This window comes from Bos grunniens, chromosome 4 (genome assembly GCF_055505025.1).
Source record: "Bos grunniens cultivar Pamir isolate PY7600 chromosome 4, Bosgru_T2T1.0, whole genome shotgun sequence".
Classification (NCBI taxonomy): Eukaryota; Metazoa; Chordata; class Mammalia; order Artiodactyla; family Bovidae; genus Bos; species Bos grunniens.
Window position 1 is genome coordinate 40,341,934 of NC_141168.1, and position 20,661 is coordinate 40,362,594.

A 20,661-nucleotide genomic window follows, 5' to 3' on the forward strand; every position below is an offset into this window, starting at 1 on the left:
CAAATTGCAAGACTGTGTTACTCCGAGTCTTTAGCTGCAATAGTCTTATAACGTGTTTTGAGATCCTAGGAAGACAATGTTTATGTACATGTAAAATACAAATAACAAACTGGTCTTTGGTGTATCAGGGATCCTTACCTTTTTTCCTGAAACTCCTCTGGACTATCTAAATGACAGTCTGGTGACATTTATAATCCCCTTTTCTAAGTAAATATATTTTAGCTGCATAGGTTAAAACACATAGGATTTAAAAGACACCAACAGTACTAAAATATAATTTTCTCTGTGAACAGATTAGCTTCTCTTGGGATGCAAAAAGGTCTTTAAAAATAACATTTGTTGAGTTTTTATTATTAAAAATATCCATGTTCAGTTTTTAGTAAAGACATAAAATTTGGAAATTCTAATTAAAGTATTAAAAATTAAAAATAAGCTACAACTTCAATTAAAAGAACTTTTTGAACATCGATTTATATCTGAGAGGTGGTTACATTACGAAAGATAATTGCTTGCTCGTTTTAAACACAAAACATAGTAAAAGTACAGATGAAAAGTGAGCATAATCTTTGAGAATCTTCCAATCAATACTTAATCCTGGAGTTTTCCAGTTAAATGGGATACAGAAGTTCATCTAATCCTGGAGTATGGAATCTGGCCTGAAGATCAGATTCACCTGGGAAAATTTTTTTTTTTTTTTAATTTAGATTCTCAGGCTCTATCCTAGGCCTCCCAGCAGAGAATCTCCAGAAACAGGGCCAAGGAAACTACTTTTAAATGCTGCTTAGGGACATCTGATTATCAGCCAGAATGGGAAGCACTGATAACACAACAATCTCCACCCCACCAATGCAGCCTGCTCTCTAATCAGATCTTTAAATGCTTCTTCTAAAGGATTTTTGGTTTGGAGATTCAGTTCTCATACCCCAGTACAGACTTAAACTGGTAGCATCATGGTCTGTGACAGTGACCAAAAAACAGGTTAACACTTCAGGTTCTAAAATCATGCTTTCTACTGAGTTATGTCCTCATGGACAGCTCCCTCCTACCCCCTGTGCTCAAGTGCACAGCACAGGGGTGGGCTGGCCCTGGCACAGCACTTGCTGGCCAGGGTGAGAGTGACATCTGAGGGGCGACCGGCGTGGGGGGCTGATACTTGGAGTGCCTCTCTGGATCTGGATTGTAGGCTTTTTCATCCTCTTGAAGTCTACATGCTGCGTTTTATTCATTAGCACCTACGAGGGATTAATTGCCATCAGGCATGTAGGTGGAATTCCTGGCAGGGAGCAAGAAATGGAATAGGTTTGATGACAACCAATGATCTGCCAAAGCCCTGTCAGAAGGAGAACAGAGTCTTGCTGTCACTCATCCACCCCTTTAAATTCAAATGAAGATGCTTCTGGGTGGGGAGGGGGAGGGGGTTGGCACCCGTCCAACTTTGCATTGAAGATACTGTACATTTTTACTGTATATGCGAACGTCCCTGCTCCTGGTGGTGCTGTTTCTAAAATGAGAGAGAGAAAGAAAGAAAAAGAAAATGTGAGGTCTTCAGTCTGGCCAGTTGCACTTGCTGCTTTCTGTAATGTCAGTGGCCTGAGGTGACTCAGACATTCACCAATGGACTGATAACCAGGGGTCTGCACACCTCCTGGAACTATCTGCCTAGTTTTCTGTGTACTATATACATACATAATAGTGTTCTTCATTTTCATGAGGAGGCTTTGCTCCAAAAAAAGACTGTGAAATCTTGCATTACAGTATTGAGGCTGTCGTGGGCCACTCGGAGGTCCTGGTCACAGAAATAGAACCAAGATCCCCTTGTAGGAAGAATTTCAAGCTCTCAGTAAAGCCCCACTGATCCAAACTGCAGTTTTTAGTAATTTCACAAAATCATAAACAACAGGCATGAGCTGCTGGGGTGTGGAACCACATCCCCCAATGACAGTGGGTTATAGTAACAGTGGGTGGCAGTGCTCATATATTTAAATCAGATCAAGTGATCCCTGATAAATGCCACGCATGTTCTTAACTTTCCCAAGTAACAAACTTCAGCAGCTCAAGTCAAACTCAGCCTTTTCCGCAGGTTTAGCCCCACCTCGCCTTCTCCTTCTTGCAGCTCATTCTCCTTCCTGCTATTTTGTGTGGCTGGGAGGGAGCAGACCGGTTCCAACCTCTGCAGTGCAGATCCACTGCTATTCACTCAAGTCAAGGAATGACTCAGCCACCTCACAATGTTTTACTGAAGGAAAACTGCAGAATCTCTGGTCTCAAATGTTTAGCAGAATGCTAGGAAACTATCTATCTTGGGTACGTCTATGGGTGAAGAGAGGGAGTTCAATTAGACGACCCCATAAAAGTGTTTTGGAAGCTAAGAAGTCAGTGATTGTTTAAAATTATGCCAGGTTATGACTAAATTCTATGTAACATTATGAGATTTTACAGCGAATGTGCCTGTAAGAATTTTATCATATTAAATTACTTTGTATTTAATTTTGCTTTTCCATGCTTGGAATGACTACATTTTCTTAAAGTGAAGTTTTAGTCACTTCAGTCATGTCCAACTCTATGACCCCACGGAATGTAGTCCACCAAGTTCCTCTGTCCATGGAATTCTACACGCAAGAATTCTGGAATGGGTAGCCATCCTCTTCTCCAAAGGATCTTCCTGACCCAGGGATTGCACCCAGGTCTCCTGCAGTGCAGGCAGATTCTTTACTCTCTGACTGCAAATGTTATGGCAGTGCCATTTGCAGGTGGAATTAAAACAGCATTAATTAGCTTCATTGAATTGTTCCCTGACTTTAGTCTGGGAGTCAGTAACAAAGGCTATGGTTTTTCCAGTGGTCATGAATGCATGTGAGAGTTGGACCATAAAGAAAGCTGAGTGCTGAAGAACTGATGCTTTCGAACTGTGGTGTTGGAGAAGACTCTTGAGAGTCCCTTGGACTGCAAGGAGATCCAACCTGTCATCCTAAAGGAGATCAGTCCTAGGTATTCATTGGAAGGACTGATGTTGAAGCTGAAGCTCCAATACTTTAGCCACCTGATGTGAAGAGCTGACTCATTTGAAAGACCCTGATGCTGGGAAAGATTGGGGGTGGGAGGAGAAGGTGACGACAGAGGATGAGATGGTTGGATGGCATCACCGACTCAATGGACATGGGTTTGGGTGAACTCCAGAAGTTGGTGAAGGATAGGGAGGCCTGGCGTGCTGTAGTTCATGGGGTCACAAAAAGTCAGACACGACTGAGAAACTGAACTGTACTGAACTGAACAAAGACACCGTATATTTCCCTTGGCTCTTCTGGATAACTGGTCCTTCATGGCTCAACATGATACCTTAAAGCATTCCTGCCTCAGACCAAAGGAACACACCAGTTACAGAGATGCCATGTGGGTACATGCTTCTAAGAGAATTGGTGGTTAACAAGCCAGTTTATCCTTATTCTGTTGAATAATAATATTATTTTTATTGAATATTGAATAATAATATTTTTACCACCAAAGTGGTATCCATGAGCTCTATGTTAATTATATTAATCAGTTGAAGTTTACATATTAGTATTTTCAAGAAATATCAGATACCAGTAAGCCTCCTGTTAAAGCCATAGGGTTACTATAAATGGCTAAAGGATAAAGAGGAACTCAGGGTGTGAAGCTAGGAGAGGGGAAAGTTTGAAAATAGAACTGTTTCTCTACATACCATCTTGTGCCCTGATATTTGGAAAACACAGCTTCACATTGCTGTGCTGTCCATGAGGCACTATTGTGAAGCAGGAGGGAGACTGGGGGAAAAGAGAATGCGAATGAAAGGGCAGAGAGGAGAAGTGCAGATATAGGTGTACACCATAGGCTCAGTGTGGGTTTATCTGCCAGACTAGAGAAAGGGCAACATCATGTAGGAATGATCCTTCAGAAACTCACTCTGTACTCTTTTAATCCATTTCCACTGAGTGGATGGACTAGTCTGCTTATTTTCAACCAGGTGAATGGTGTATGTGGTCCAAGCAGAGCCTCCCAGTCTCACACGGGCTGGCAGGAGTCAGAGGGCCTTGACGAAATGTGATTTCCCCAGTGCTTGTCTGTGGTTGCCCAATCCCATACTCCTCTCCTTTCAGCCCTCCAGGTACAAGCTGTATCCTAGGACTGAATAACATCCCATTAGAATTTGGACAATATCTCATTTTCTAACTGTTTCCCAACTTCCTTTTCTCTCAGAATTTACCTGTTCTCCTTCTCATTCCAACAAGGTCCCGCTTTCCGCTTGAGTCAGAGCAGGCATTGTCATGTCTTTAAATTGGGTACTACAATCTCTGATCAAATGCCAAATTGCTCTTAAGTCAGAATTTAATAATTCAGGTTAAGAATTGGCCATTTCCACAAATCACTCAAGGACTGGATGGATGGACAGAGAGGACTATGTATTTTTTGGTTAGTCTTTAAATATCTCAAGTGGAAATGGCAACCCACTCCAGTATTCTTTCCTGGGAAATCTCATGGACAGAGGAGTCTGGTGGGCTACAGTCAGTCCATTGGGTTGCAAAGAGTCAGACATGACTGAGCGACTTTCACTTTACTTAAATGTCTCAAAAGCTTTAATAGATCCTCTCCCTTCTTGTGGGGTCAGTAAAAGCTTTCTCCAAGCAAAGTTCACCCACTACTGCTATTGATGCTTCAAAGGACATCTACAGACCCGCTCTTTAAGCCAACCTTTTCTGTCTTGTGTAGGATCTGTAGCCAGGATGCTCACTCATTGAGCTTCAGCTTTAGATTTGTTCTTATGCTTTGCCTCCCAATGTAGACAAGATATTTCATTTACTTCATCTCTTTGTCCCAGTTGCCTAGTCTCGACTCTTCCTGACCATGATTTCTGAAATTCCAACTTATTGATAGTGGGTGATTATAGAGCTAGGAGTTTATTTATCACTCTGCATTACATCATGTAGACAGGGATTGATAGATCTGGAGGAGGAAACAATATTTAGCACCTACTAGGTGCTGTACATTTTGCATGAATCATTTCAGAATCTATACAACCATACCATCAGGGAGTTATTATTATCCCTATTTTGAACATGAATAAACATAGGTAATTCTCCAAACTTACACTAATAAGAACCAGCAGAGCTGGGATTCAAATCCAGATCTGATTTCAAAATATTTGCTATCTTTGAATACATTAACTTAAGACTTACAGACATCACCAGCCTACCTTCTTACCTAGAACCATGTATTAGAACCAATATATATTCTATTGTTATTAGATTAAGCAAGTTCATTACTATTTCAAGAAACACCTGATATAAGCTTTCCACAGATATTATACAAATTCTAAAGAATCAGAAAGATGTAGTCCTGTCTCTTAATATTCTCTCAGTCTGAGGAAAGTTAAATAATACATAACTATGATATAATATAATATAATCATATTTGTTCATTAAGAAAGTTAGGATGGGATTTGTTCAAGGAGTATTTAAAAAAAAGGCAGACCCAACGCTTTAGTAAGGATTCTCAAGCGAAATGAGATGGGGTAAGTGTTCCAAACAGAAAGAACTTCTGAGCAAATGTACAGAGGCAGGCAAGCAACTGGAATGTTCTGGAATCTGTGAGTAATCTGATGTACCTAATGAAATACTTCTCAGATATCTGCTTCTAAATACCCCTAAAGAATAGAGTGAAAGTTTTTAATGTGAGATTCGGGTCAGGATGGAAATAATCTTACCAAAGTAGAATTTATTTGACATTTTTTGCTTTATTTTTAAAATTAGCAAAAATTAGTATTTGGAATTCTAGTCCAAACTTTACCTGTGTTTGTTTATAAATAATGTTTTAAAATTGCTTGCCATGTGAATTAGCATTTTCATGGAGGGATATTTGAAGCTCTGGGAAGATGTGTCAAGCATATCCCGTGGGTTTTCTGTGTGTCCTGGTTACTTCATAAACTTTGTGTTGTCTTGGCTACCTCATAAACTACTACCTCAGAGTTTATGCCATTCTGTCTCATTTGAGAAGCATGGACTCAAATAAACATGTACAACTAAATTGTGTTCAGAGGTGAGGCTGAACATCGAAGCTAGGCTTAGTTTATGAAAAATTCAGATCAGTGAAGTAACAGGATCATATCCAGATTTTTATGTATTTATCAAAGTAATCTTTTCATGTAATATGTATTTTAAGTTACAGTCTAATTATGCAAAGCAGTTGGTTATATCAAGAAAAATAGATTATTTGATCAACATTTTCCTAAGGATGATGATGTCATTTTCTCCTTCAGCCATTATTTTTTTCCTCACTGATCTCTGTTGCACACACGTAGTCACACCTGTCTCAGGGATTTGTACAAACCCTCTCTGACCAGTGTTCTTAGTACAGATATAGCCCAATGATGGGCAGGTGCATAGGATGGTAAATCGCACCTTGAAAACATAGAAATGCTGGATGGTTTGCAAAATAATTTGCGTGAATCAAATTAATATCTGAAGCAAGAAAAAAATCAGCATCTGACTTGGAACGTGCCGATTTCAGTACAGTAAATTTCATGAAAAAAAAAAATCCGTTCTACCAAACTCATTAGCATTTGATAAGGTTGGCTCAGATTTCTTTCTTTTTCATTTTTTTCCCCTTGGACTACCTGAGCTCCTGACATCAAGGCTGACCTTACCCCTAGGTCACTGGAGAAGGCCCTCTGCCCCCTCTTCCACCCTCAGTGATGCCTGAAATACTTTAAGTAGGAGACCAATCAATCAATTTTGCCTCCACAATATGAGTAACACCTAGACCTAAATTCATACAAAGAGATGAAAGCTGAAATCAGACGTTTCCTAAGGCAACAAGTATGGGTCGATAGAAGGAAGGACAGCACACAGGGGTGCTCAAGGCCAGAAGGAATACCAGCTGTACCAAGTTTCAGAGAAAGCAAAAAAAAAACCCAAAATAAAATAAATAAAGATGAGATTATGAATAACAAAGCCAAATGTCACCTATTCCAGTTTTACCCAAGGCTTGTACTAATGAAACTACAATCTACTCAGTGACCCCATGATGTAAAACATGCTTCTTATGCTGGCAGCTTGTGCTGTTAAAGGTGAAAGACATTAGGATTATAATAAAATATGAAATTTATTAAAATTCTAATGAGAAAGTATCATTTGGACTTCCTGCAATCAAATTTGAACCCTCTCCAACAAATCAGTTATAAATGCATAAAAAATTCTTAATTTTAATCCAAAACAATGAAAAGTCCCATAAGCAAGAAATATAACAGAGTAAGCAAAACACAAATCAAAATCATCTTTTAGAATGCAGGTGAATATGGTGAGACTATATGCCATAGGTTTCACAGTTCAAATCATTTTTTGTGTTTTCTCCAAATACATTCAAAATGGCAATAGGGAAAGGATGTATGATTATCATGTTTGAACAAGTGTCAAAAGGTTAGCTTGATGAGTGCTGTGAAGGAGCAAGTAATTTGATGTAGGAAAATATTAACAACCATAAATAAACTCAGTGATGAATTAAGTACTTTATTTTCCTATATTGAGATAAGAATAATTTAGAATTTTACAAAACAAATGAGTTTACTCTGTCTACTGAAGTTCATTTCTGCTCTTATGGCCATAACTGACTCTACGGAAGAAATACTACTTAGATGTAATAAGGATACTTGTGAGAAGTTAGAACAATGATAAGGTGGACAGGATACTTGAATCCATAATTAATTTGCATTGTTTTTCTCCTGAACTTTTTGTCATGAAATTTGCAAAATGAACACAGGTGGAGGACATATGTATTACTTGTACTAGTTTGTGATAGGTTGGCAACTGAATTTCCAGAGTTTTCCTCAGCCATACAAAAATTGAGCATCTCAGTACCTATCTCTATTATTGAGGCATATCTTTGAAATCTGGTTTCAGTTGGTAAATGTCCCATGCTGTTATCATGTCATTCACATCCTTCTTTCTGGCACATCCTAAGAATTGGTTTCCTTTTTACCTCCCATGCCTCTAGAGTTCTCTGAACTTAAGGGGCACATTTTCAAGTTTTTTGTTCTATCAAGCAAAGGTAAACTTGAGGAAGAATGAAGTATACACAGAACCTCTCAACTGCAGGTAGCCCTCTGGATGTGCAGGTTCTATATCCTTGAATTCAACTGATCAAGGATAGAAAATTTTCAGAAAAAAAATTCCAGCAAGTTCCAAAAAGGAAAACTTGAATTTGCTGTGTACCAGCAACTATTTACATAACATTTATATTGTGTTTACAACTGTTTACATAGCATTTATATTAAGCATTATATGCAATCTAGAAATGATTTAAAGTCTATGGAAGGTATGCATAGGTTGGGCTTCCCAGGTGGCTCAAGTGGTAAAGTATCCACCTGTCAACACAAGAGACACCAGAGATGCGGGTTCAATCCCTGGGTCAGGGAGATGTCCTGGAGGAGGAAATGGCAACCCACTCCAGTATTCTTGCCTGAGAAAACTCATGAACACAGAAGCCTGGTGGGCTACAGTCCACGGGGTTGCAAAGAGTCGAACACGACTGAGTGATTGAGCATAAGCACATAAGCACATGTGTAGGTTATATGCAAATATTACACCATTTTTATATAAAGGATTGAGCATCCATAGATTTTGGTTTCTGCAGAGGTCCTGGAAACAATCACCCAAGATATTGAGTGATGTCTATATGTATTAGTTGCAAAATGAATAAGATGATAGAGGAGGAGAAAGATAGATCAACTTTTATCTTCTTATCTCTTTTGTGACACTGAAAACAGATAAAATTCTAGATAAACAAAGACTTTCTAAAATAACTGCATGAACTCTTAGACTAGAATTCAGCTTGTTCTATATGATATAGATCTTATTCCTAAATCTTCTGATTTAAAAATAAGGATAAAATATTAGGAAACATTGGATGATTATGTTTTATGGCGTTTCTTGGTTAGAACTACAGATACATGATGGCCACAGAGAATGAGCTGTTGAATGTGAGCAGATTTTTCAGTTATAGGAGTTTGCCAATTTAACCATTCCCTCCACCCCCCACATAATATTTTTAAATGAAAACTTCCTTAAATGTGTTAAAATAACCTATTTCTAGTAACTCAAAATATTTGTTCAGTATTCTGTAGCATATTCTTTAGTATTATTGAAGTATACATAGCTACTTACCCTTAAATTCAATAACCTCACACTTTTTTGTGAGATGCTGAATCTATTTTTTTACAGTTTTCCTGCATTGCCAAAGTCAATCAGGTGATGACCTAACTACACTTATGCCTTCTGGCCTTATCCTCCTAAAACACACAAATTATAATCTACATGGGTTGAAAAATCAGGCTCTCAAATTTGTAGGAATTGGATTTAAAGTAGAACTAAATGGGGACCTGAAAAAAGCTTGTGATATTTGTGGTTATTATTGGTCGCTTTTTTGTGAAATTTCATCTGTGATCATATTCCAAAAATTTAAACTGTTTAATAAATGACTCGTGGATAAGTGAGTTAATAAAAAATGTTTTAGCTATAATTTAGATGAAGCATTCATATTTTGCAAAAATAACATGTCATTTCACCTATGTTTCAGGTGTAAGGTATATCCTGCTTGATATAACAATAATCTGCTGAGAAGGATTACCAAATGCAGAAATCTCATAATTTAAGTCTTTGGCTTTCCTACAGAGGCCAACCTTGTCTAGGGTACAATAGTTCTAGTCTTTCGGATCCCTGAACCGATTAAAGGAAACACTGAATTTGCTGATGCTGCTCATTTATTTCCTTGGTATTGTCATTCCATCATGGTTACTGGGAGGGGTCAACAATGCATTTTAAAAAAATGCAAAGTAGTTTTTAGTTTTAGTGAAAGAGGATGACCAAATGTCTGACAGAATCTCTTGAGGTTAACAAAATGGGACGATGTCCAGTTTCAGGCCACAAAGCAATACAGAAGAATGAATGTGATATGCCATTTCTAATGGGGTAGGACTTTTGAAAACAGTCTTTTTTTATCCTGGCGTTGATTATAAACAGGAACTGCAACTTGCCAGACTTATATACGTCTCAGTACTTATACATACAAGCCCAGAGACTACAGCCTTATGTAACACTATGAACACATTTGCATTTACATTTGTACAATTAGCTTAAAAACTATTATGGGAAAAATTATTTGAATTGTCAGAGGATACTCAGTTATGTGTTTTGAAATAAAACATCACAGCTATATTGTATTCTAATTTGAAAAATATCCAGGCATATACAAGGAAACTAAAATAAAACTATAGAAAAGCAATATCTTATTTATTAGGTAACTAAGGTGTTAGATATTTTAATCCCTATGAAACAAATCTAGTTTCTAGAGACTACTGACATATTTGATCAAGGTTGATATGCCACTGGCTTCCTGAGATTTCATTTAATTAAAAACACTTAAATGGCACTTAATATGAACAATAGATTATTCTAAGCACTTTATAAATAATAAGTCATTCAATCCTCTTCACAATCTTAGAAAATATGTAATATTAGTATCCTCATATTACAGATGAATCAACTGAGGTACTGACAAGTAACTTGCCCAAAGTGGATTTTGAGGTCAGAAATCTGGCTGAGGACTCTATGCACTTAATCACTACTGTAAGTTACCTCACTAATTTACATCCCATGGCACCTGGAGCTATGCCACTGCTGCCAAACGTACCCACTATGCTAGCATTGCTAGATCACAAGACAAGTCAGGACTCAATCACATGCCACATTCAGACCAACTTCCTCACTCAACAGACTAAGCTTTGAGCCCAGTCTTCAGTTCACACTCCTCTCCTTCCATCATAACACTTCCTCTGGTCATTCTCTTAGATGGGGGAGAGGTGAGGCACATGGGAAAGAGATCATTTCCTGTCAAGGAATTTAATTTGCATACACCAAAATCATTCAAAAAATATAGAAACTCAAAATAAAAGGAGTTGCAGTCTCAACCCATTTGTTCCTGGAGATTCCTTGGTCCCTATGCAAATTTACACCCACCTCATCCCAATAACCGCTTGCATAAAAGGAGTATTGAGAAAGATGCCAATTTGTCAAGCTATGACATCTGTGCATTAAAGCAATGCAAAGTAACTTGCCTGTGGTTCTCTTAATTTAGAAAGGCCACTCAAGTGATGCTTCCAGACCTAGCATTAAGTGGCAAATTACATAATTTCAGTTTCAACTGTTCAATCAGTGACAGAAATTTTAAATCTGTTTAACCAGCTAACTCTACCCATTCCAAAATACTCAAGATCCAACAAGCCCCAAGTACCATAGGATGTATCAGAACATCTTCAATTCCCGTAGCTACTCATTCCTGGGCCACTAGAAAGCAAACAGCTCATGGGCTCACCATCAAGTTATACCTACATTTACTTATAACATGACTATCATTTATTAATCCTTAGAGGATTATTTTCAGAGAAGGCAATAGCAACCCATTCCAGTACTCTTGCCTGGAAAATCCCATGGATGGAGGAGCCTGGTAGGCTGCAGTCCATGGGGTCGCTAAGAGTCAGACACGACTGAGTGACTTCACTTTCACTTTTCACTTTCATGCATTGGAGAAGGAAATGGCAACCCACTCCAGCATTCTTGCCTGGAGAACCCCAGGGACAGGGGAGCCTGGTGGGCTGCTGTCTGTGGGGTCACACAGAGTCGGACACGACTGAAGCAATTTAGCAGCAGCAGCAGCAGAGGATTATTTTAGGAGGATAAAAATAACAAAAATAATTACCTTGATTTGGACCATTTTGATCTTAAAGTGCTTGGAAGAGACATCCACGAGGAACAGCTCTAGGGCATTTGGAAACGTTGGTGTTGAACTCACGAGATGGAGTGGTTTAGGGATATACTTTAAGTGTTTTGAGTTATTTCATATACATAAGTTAAAAGTTCATTGGCAAAAGTTAATTTGTGGCCAGACTGTGAAAGATTTTATATATTAATAGCAAGAAATTTGTAATTATTTTATAAGCAAGGACATGAGACATTCCCTTTTCCCCCAAGAAGTCTGTGAGTATATCTATACTTAAGAAGCACATCTGGTCATATTAAATGAATGTAAATAAGAGATTATAGGAAAAATTTTAAAATAAATGATGACGTATAGAACCAGAACCATGGAAATGGAAATTCCTGTACAGAAAAGTTAAGAACAAAGAGAAAATTTAATCTTTATTAAGAAATGGAAACAAACTTTTGGTTTTCATGAAAGTTATACTGTTCTATTTAATTTACTCTAAGCAGAGAGGCAGAAGAAAGAAATCTAGGCAGCAAATCAGGATGCTGGACTGAATTTGAAGAAACAGGAATTTTATGAGCATGGGGATATCTAATATTTACTGTTATGTGGTTTGTTTTGCTGTTTGACAAAGGAAGAGCATATAGAGTATAGCAATGGTAATTCCTAAATCCAAATGAATTAGCAAAATCCAAGCTTCCTCTGCTTATAGATTAGGGTTTGAGTCCATTTCATCCTCATCTCAAAGGGCAGGTTTCTTTGGAATACCTGGGGTACTTGAGTCTGGGGGCAGCAGAACTGTGTGTGCTCTTGGCTTGAGCAGGGACAAATATATATTCTCCACAGACTCCTAGAGCTCTCCAGCTAAGTTTGCCAAGCTGAGTACATAAACATCACCTAGAGGGAAGACAGGTTCCATCCCTGGGTCGAGAACATCCCCTGGAGAAGGAAACAGCTACCCACTCCAGTATTCTTGCCTGGAGAATCCCATGGACAGAGAAGCCTGATGAGCTACAGATCATGGGGTTGCAAACAGTTGGATGTGACTGAGCGACTAACACACAACAACAGAGAGAATGTACACTTGATACTAAACATTAACCTTCTGATAAATCTCCAAACACTGGCTGTTCTCAGTGCCATGACAAACCATGGCTTCCTTCTAGTAATCTTCAGGCTATAGGCACAACACTGTCAAGGTACCAGGTGATCTCAAGCCAGATGGTGTTCAACAACAGGGATGTAGGGGTGAGTAACACATGGTCCCTGTCCCCGTCCCTGTAAAACACATGGCCCAGTGAGAGGGAAGCTATTTTTCCATATAATTAAAAATCAGGACAAGAGTTTATAAATGGTGAAGATGAACAATGCAGAACGCCAGAGGACTCATTGATTCTTTAGAGGGTCCCTCATCATTTCTCGTTACACTTCCAAGGCTTCTCCTTCCACCTAGGGCACTCAAGAGATGAAGTGTCTGGCTCCCAAAATATCAGACATCAAACATCTATGGAGATTATTTTTGCAGACGCTTCATATATATTAAGGCCAGCACCGGTCTAAAAGGAAAAGAGATCGTAGAATACGGCTAGCCATACTAGATATGCTATCTTAGTGTAATTCTTCTAACAGTTATATGGAGTTGGTATTATTATTGTCATCTAAGAAATGAGGAAGCAAGAACACAGAAGTCTATACAACTTGTCAGAATACAAACCCTTATCTGCCCAATTTCAAAGTTCTCACTTTTTCCACAATGTCATGCTCAGTCTCCCAAGGTGGGGATTATGAAATATTTCCTCATTGTTTAAAACAGTATGTGCATTGTAGCATGCATATATAACATTATTATACCTAGACACATACACATATGAAGCATCATTAGTCATTAGGCAAATTTAATCAAAAACACAAAGAGATATAGCTACATAAACAGAATGATAAAGAAAAAACAAACAATGCCCCCCACTTTTCAAACATTACAATACCAAGCACTGGTGAAGATTTGGAGCAGTTGGAATGCTCGTATCTTGCAGGGGTAATGCAATCACCAGCAAGTTAGCCACAGTGGAAAAGTTTGGCAGTCTACTATAATACTAAATATATAATTACATAATCTATCAACCCCACTTCTACGTGTTTTATAGAGGCACATGAAAACTTTTGGGCACACAGAGACCTGTATGTGAATGGTTAAAGTAATTTTCTTCATAATAACCCCAAACTAGAAATAACTCAAAAGTTCATCTATTATTATAGTTACTAAATTGTAGTACATTCACATAAAAAAAGTATGTATGTAAATACATATCCATAAAATGGAATGATACTCAAAAGAAATAAGGAACAAACTATTGACACATGAATCCCTTAGAAGAAATGGAGTAACCCTCATAGTCAACAAAAGAGTCCGAAATGCAGTACTTGGGTGCAATCTCAAAACAACAACTTATCTCTGTTCGTTTCCAAGGCAAATCATTAAATATCACAGTAATCCAAGTCTATGGCCCAAACCTAATGCCAAAGAAGCTGAAGTTGAAAATTTCAATGAAGACCGACAACGCCTTCTAGAACTAACACCAAAAAAAGATGTCCTTTGCATCATAGGGGACGGGAATGCAAAAGTAGGAAGTCAAGAGATACCTGGAGTAATAGGAAAGTTTGGCCTTGGAGCACAGAATGAAGCAGGGCAAAGGCTAACCGAGTTTTGCCAGGATAACACAATGGACATAGCAAACATCCTCTTCTAACAACGCAAGAGACAACTCTACACATGGACATCACCAGACGGTCAACACCAAAATCAGGTTGATAATATTCTTTGCAGCCAAAGATGGAGAAACCCTATACACTCAGCAAAAACAAGACCAGGACCTGACTGTGGCTCAGATCATAAACTCCTTATTGCAAAATTCAGACTTAAATTGAAGAAAGTAGGGAAAACCACTAGACCAGTCAGGTATGACCCAAATCAAATCCCTTATGATTATACAGTGGAAGTCACAAATAGATTCAAGGGATTAGATCTGACAGAGTGCCTGAAGAACTATGGACAGAGGTTCATAACATTGTATAGGAAGCGGTGATCAAAACCATCCCCAAGAAAAAGAAATGCAAAAAGGCAAAATTATTGTCTGAGGAGGCCTTATAAATACCTGAGAAAAGAAAAAAAAAATGAAAGGCAAAGGAGAAAAGGAAAGATATTACCAACTGAATGCATAGCTCCAAAGAATAGCAAGGAGAGATTAAAAAAAAAAAAAAGGCTTCCTCAGTGATCAATGCAAAGAAATAGAGGAAAACAATAGAATGGGAAAGACTAGAGATCTCTTCAAGAAAATTTTAGATACCAAGGGAACATTTCATGCAAAGATGGGCACAATAAAGGACAGAAACAGTACGGACCTAACAGATGATGACGATATTAAGAAGAGGTGGCAAGAATACACAGAAGAACTGTACAAAACAGATCTTAATGACCCAGATAACCACAATGCTGATATGATCACTCTTCTAGAGCCAGACATCCTGGAATGTAAAGTCAAGCGGGCCTTAGGAAGCACCACAATGAACAAAGCTAGTGGAGGTGATGGAATTAGTTGAGCTACTTCAAATCCTAAAAGATGATGCTGTAAAAAGGCTGCACTCAATATGTCAGCAAATTTGGAAAACTCAGCAGTGGCCACAGGATTGGAAAAGGTCAATTTTTATTTCAATGCCAAAGAAGGTTCATCAGTTCAGTTCAGTTCAGTCGCTCAGTCGTGTCCGACTCTTTGCAACCCCATGAATCGCAGCACGCCAGGCCTCCCTGTCCATCACCAACTCCCAGAGTTTACCGAAACTCATGTCCATTGAGTCGGTGGTGCCATCCAGCCATCTCATCCTCCGTTGTCCCCTTCTCCTCCTGCCCCCAATCCCTCCCAGCATCAGGGTCTTTTCCAATGAGTAAACTCTTCGCATGAGGTGGCCAAAGTATTGGAGTTTCAGCTTCAACATCAGTCCTTCCAATGAACACCCAGGATAGATATCTCCTTTAGGATGGACAGGTTGGATCTCCTGGCAGTCCAAGGGACTCTCAAGAGTCTTCTCCAACACCACAGTTCAAAAGCATCAATTCTTCGGCACTCAGCTTTCTTTTTAGTTCAACTCTCACATCCATACATGACCACTGGAAAAACCGTAGCCTTGACAAGATGGACTTTTGCTGGCAAAGTAATGTCTCTGCTTTTTAAAATGCTATCTAGGTTGGTCATAAGGTTCATACTACTGCACAATTGCACTCATCTCACACACTAGCAAAGTGATGCTCAAAATTCTTCAAGCTAGACTTCAATAGTACATGAACTGAGAACTTCCAAATGTTTAAGCTGGATTTAGAAAAGGGAGAAGAACCAGAGATCAAATTGCCAAAACCTGTTGGATCATCTAAAAAGCAAGAGAATAACAGAAAAGCATCTATTTCTGCTTCACTGACTATGCTAAAGCCTTTGAATGTGGATCACAATAATCTGTGGAAAATTCTTAAAGAGATGGGAATACTGGACCACCATACCTGCCTCCTGAGAAATCTGTATGCAGGTCAAGAAGCAACAGATAGAAATGGACATGGAACAACGGACTGGTTCCAAATTGAGAAAGGAGTACATCAAGGCTGTATACTGTCACCCTGCTTATTTAACTTCTATGCAGAGCAGACCATGTGAAATGCTGGGCTAGAGGAAGTACAAGCTGGAATCAAGAATGCCAGGAGAAATATTAATAACCTCAGATATGCAGATGATACCACCCTTATGGCACAAAGTGAAGAGGAACTAAAGAGTCTCTTGAAAGTGAAAGAGGAGAGTGAAAAAGCTGGCTTAAAATTCAATATTCAAACAATGAAGATCATCTGGCCCCATCACTTCATGGCAAATAGATGTGGACACAATGGAAGCAGTGACAGACTTTATTTTTGTGGGCTTCAAAATCACTGCAGATGGTGACTGCCGCCATGAAATTAAAAGACGCTTGTTCCTTGGAAGAAAAGCTATGACAAACCTAGACAGCATATTAAAAAGCAGAGACATTACCTTGCTGAGAAAGGTCCATATAGTTAAAGCTATGATTTTTCCGGTAGTCATGTATCGATGTGAGAGTTGGACCACAAAGAAAGCTGAGCACTGTAGAATCAATACCTTTGAATTGCAGTGCTAAAGACTCTTGAGAGTCCCTTGGGCTGCAAGGAGATCAAACCAGTCAATCATAAAGGAAATCAGTCCTGAAGATTCATTGGAAAGACTGATGCTGAAGCTTAAGCTCCAATACTTTGGTCATCTGATGCAATACTTTTCATTGGAAAAGACTCTGATGCTGGGAAAGATTGTAGGCAGGATGAGAAGGGGACAACAGAGGATGAGATGGTTAGATGGCATCACTGACTCGATGGACATGAAATTGAGCAAGCTCTGGGAGTTGGTGATGGACAGGGAAGCCTGGTGTGCTGCAGTCCGTGGGGTCACAAAGAGTCAGACACAACTGAGTGGCTGAACTGAACTGATTGACACATGAAAGGAACATGGAGGAATCTCAAAAGGATTATGATAAGTGAAAGAAGCCAGACACGGAGGCTATATACATGTTGGATTCATTTACAGGACTTTCTAGAAAAGGTAAAACTGTCGGGGCAAAATTAGATCAGTGGTTGTTAGGGGCTAGGGTAAGTGAAGAGAATTTATTATAAAGGAGAATAAGAAAACTGTTTGGAGTTATAGAAATATTCTATAGTTTGATTTCAGAGGTGCTTCATGGCTCCATGTTTGGAAAAACTTGTAGATACACTAGTCACTAAAATGGACTATTTTGCTTTATGTAATGTTAACCTTATTCTAAAATGCCTAGAACTATATCCCACTAAAGGGTGAACGTCTCTAACCTAAATTAACTTCAATAATCCTTAGGTTAACACCTTATCCCCTCCACCCCCCTACACCCACATGCACAAAGATCTTCCAGAAAAATGTATTTTAAAACAAAAATCTCTTTAAACCATTCTTATTTTGTTCTTTTTAACAAATCCCACCCACAAGGTGCCATCTTTTATGGAATATTTTCTAATAAGCAAGGATACCAGAAAACAATAAGAATAATTTGTTCCATCCACCATCATCCTGCTGCAGATGCAGACAAAGTATGAGTGTGAAAGGATTCGAGCCTCTTAGGAAGATTAATGGAAACCCAGATGGAGGGACTACTAAGGAACTAACAGCTTCATCTGAAATCTAGTGGAAAACAATTGTCTTAGAGTCATGTGAAATGCTATAAAAGTTATAACCAAGTCCTACTGCCCTCCAGCACTGCTTGACAGCCCTGTGGGGTCTGAGAGCAGAGGCCTGAGAACAGAGATTTATCCCATAAATTAAGCTCCTAATATCCCAGCGGAATATTTTGTTAGCCCCTTGGCCATATGTAACTGCACTGCTAACTGTCACTTCAAGAGAACATTCTAAAAATGAGGTGGAAAAGGGTGCAGGACAGGGAGTATTTAATTGAAAAGAAAAACCCACCAAAACTTTGTACAAATAAAAATAAAAATTTAAGAGCTTATTTTGCAATTCCTTTAAACTTGCCTCATGTCCCAGTGTCTAAACATGCTTGGGGCCATCTTTTAAATTATTTTTCTCAACCAGTGGGGTGTCCTTTTTAAATTACTGAAGATGTCCAAAGATAGTCATGTTTTTAATATGAAAAATGCAGGACTTTTTCTGAGAATTTCTACTTGCCCTACCTATTACTCATTTTCTAAGTTTGCTAAGACCTTTGAGGGAAAGGGGTATAAACAACATAAATAATGACACATTGCTAAGTTTCCTTAACAATGGAGAATAGGACAGAACCAGAAATTTTGTCCCAAAAGTGTCTGAATAAAACCATATATGGTATTAAATATTATTGAGTAGTTCATGCATTTTCAATTCACTGTAATGCTCTCCTCTGTGCTCACCAGTTCTTCAAGCAAGGTTAAGTCAACCAGCAAGAGGAAACACTTATTTAGAGCCCATATGAAGAGGAAGAATCATGAACAGTGAATAAACATGTGGAAGCAGGTACATTATCATCCTCTATGTATTTTGGAAGTCCATAGCCTTCTCTCTCTAATCCAAGGGGCAAGATTTCAAAATATAGTCTTTGAGTGGAATGCCTCACCGGCTCCCCATACGCAAAGGCGGGATCGAGCCTCAGTCTTTACTGGAATATTTATCTAATTTATCATCATCTGACTAAAGCCAAACGCTAACCACAATAAATAATTGTTTCATTAAAAAATTAGTTGTAACAGCTCCAGAAGATGAATCATTCAGCTATATGCACACACATGTATGCCCCTTCTGGCTACCCATTTGCAAAACAAACAAACAAAACAAAGGCTAATGAAAACACAGAGAAAACAGAATGAGTCTAACAAATTCCCACTATAACTGGTCCCTAATTCTCCATCCTTAGTAAATACTACTATAGAGTAAATTCTTACAGATTGCTGTGCAAATGTCCCCTGAATACATCCTGCAGAAAGACTAGTATTTCTGTTGGGGTGTAAGTGAAGAGCTGCACAGGAAACTGGGAGAGGTACTTTTCTTTGTGTAATTTGTTTCTTGGACTCGCAATACTGCTTACTTTTGCTTAATTGCTTCCTTAATCTTGAAGGATACCCTTTTCTTTCCAATCGTTTCCATTTCTTCTCCAACTCTTATATCCACATCTCCTTAGGTAGACTGGGGTGTTATGACCGAGAAGCACCAAGTACTTTACAGGATAGATCACTAATGTTTTCAAAAAGAGCTCATGCAGAGGATAGACTTACAGAGGCGGTGGAGCCAAGGCCTAGGTAACTGCACAGTCTGGATGGTTCTTTTGTCACTGCTGCTCAGCTGACAATATCCTATGACTGATCAATTATTTCTTTCCCAAGCAGTGAAGCTAGTGTCATCCAAGGGCTTCCAGAAGAGACAGAAGATATTTCCTCCCCGGGACCATGGACCCAAGCGGGATATGGAGCAGCACGTGTTCCCGGGTTCCGAGCAATTTGCTTTCAGCAGGGCTAATGAGAGCTTCGAGATCTCTGCAGTCATCTCCAGAAAGGACTCAGAGATACGCGCAGGAAACTGAGACCCAAGTGCCCACGCATCACAACTTCATTCAGCAGTAGTCCACCACAGTGCCGCTGCTGTCACGGTCCCCACCCAGGGGAGGGCTGCTCCTAAGGCCAATGGACTCAGTGCTGCAGTGAAGATGCAAAGCTTCCGCTCCCTGTACCCATACCTGGGCCGTTCCAGCTGACCTGGAGCAAAGGAGGCTCTTCTGGGCACTGATTCCCCCTGAAAGCCGACCAGGTGGAGCTCATTCCGGCAGGCCTCCTTGCACCCTCACCTCTTTCCTGGTAGGATCCAGAGATCTGCCCCGCCTCTCCCTTGGGGGCTGCTGGGTAGGGCCTCTGCTTCCCATGGACCACAGTGCACTTCCCCGCGGCCTCGCCAAGTGTTGTGAGCTCAACAAGTGTTGCGGTAGGGCGCTCAGCTCTTCCAAAGGAAGGCCCCACTAGCATCTTGGAAGCTGCAAAATAAAGGTTTGTGTCTCTCTCCACCTTGCCTAGCTCTGCCAGCTTGGCCTCCTTTTTTTTTTTTAATTTTATTGTAGTATAGTTGCAATGTTGTATTAATTTCTGCTGTACAGCAAAGTGATTCAGTTATATACATTTTTTCATGTTGTTTTCCATTATGGTTTAAAATAGAATATTGACTGTTGTTCCCTGTGCCATACAGTAGGACCTTGTTGTTTATCCAATTTGTGTAATATTTATAGTTTGTGTCTGCTAATGGCAAACTCCCAGTCCAGCCCTCCTCCCATGGTTTCTGTAGCTTTTTA

At 39.2% G+C, this 20,661-nt stretch overlaps 1 long non-coding RNA gene across 2 annotated transcripts; it reads right to left on the reverse strand.

Moving 5' to 3' along the window:
* Nucleotides 1-330: 330 nt before the first annotated feature.
* LOC147373970 (uncharacterized) lies at nucleotides 331-20,356 on the reverse strand. 2 transcript variants are annotated; one of them, XR_015162302.1, is made up of 3 exons: nucleotides 19,601-20,356; nucleotides 3,922-4,143; nucleotides 331-1,501 (listed from the first exon to the last, which is right to left on the reverse strand). It is a non-coding gene; the product is annotated as an uncharacterized LOC147373970 (long non-coding RNA). The 2 variants fall into 2 exon arrangements; XR_015162301.1 differs by lacking the exon at nucleotides 3,922-4,143.
* Between the last annotated feature and the right edge of the window lie 305 nt (nucleotides 20,357-20,661).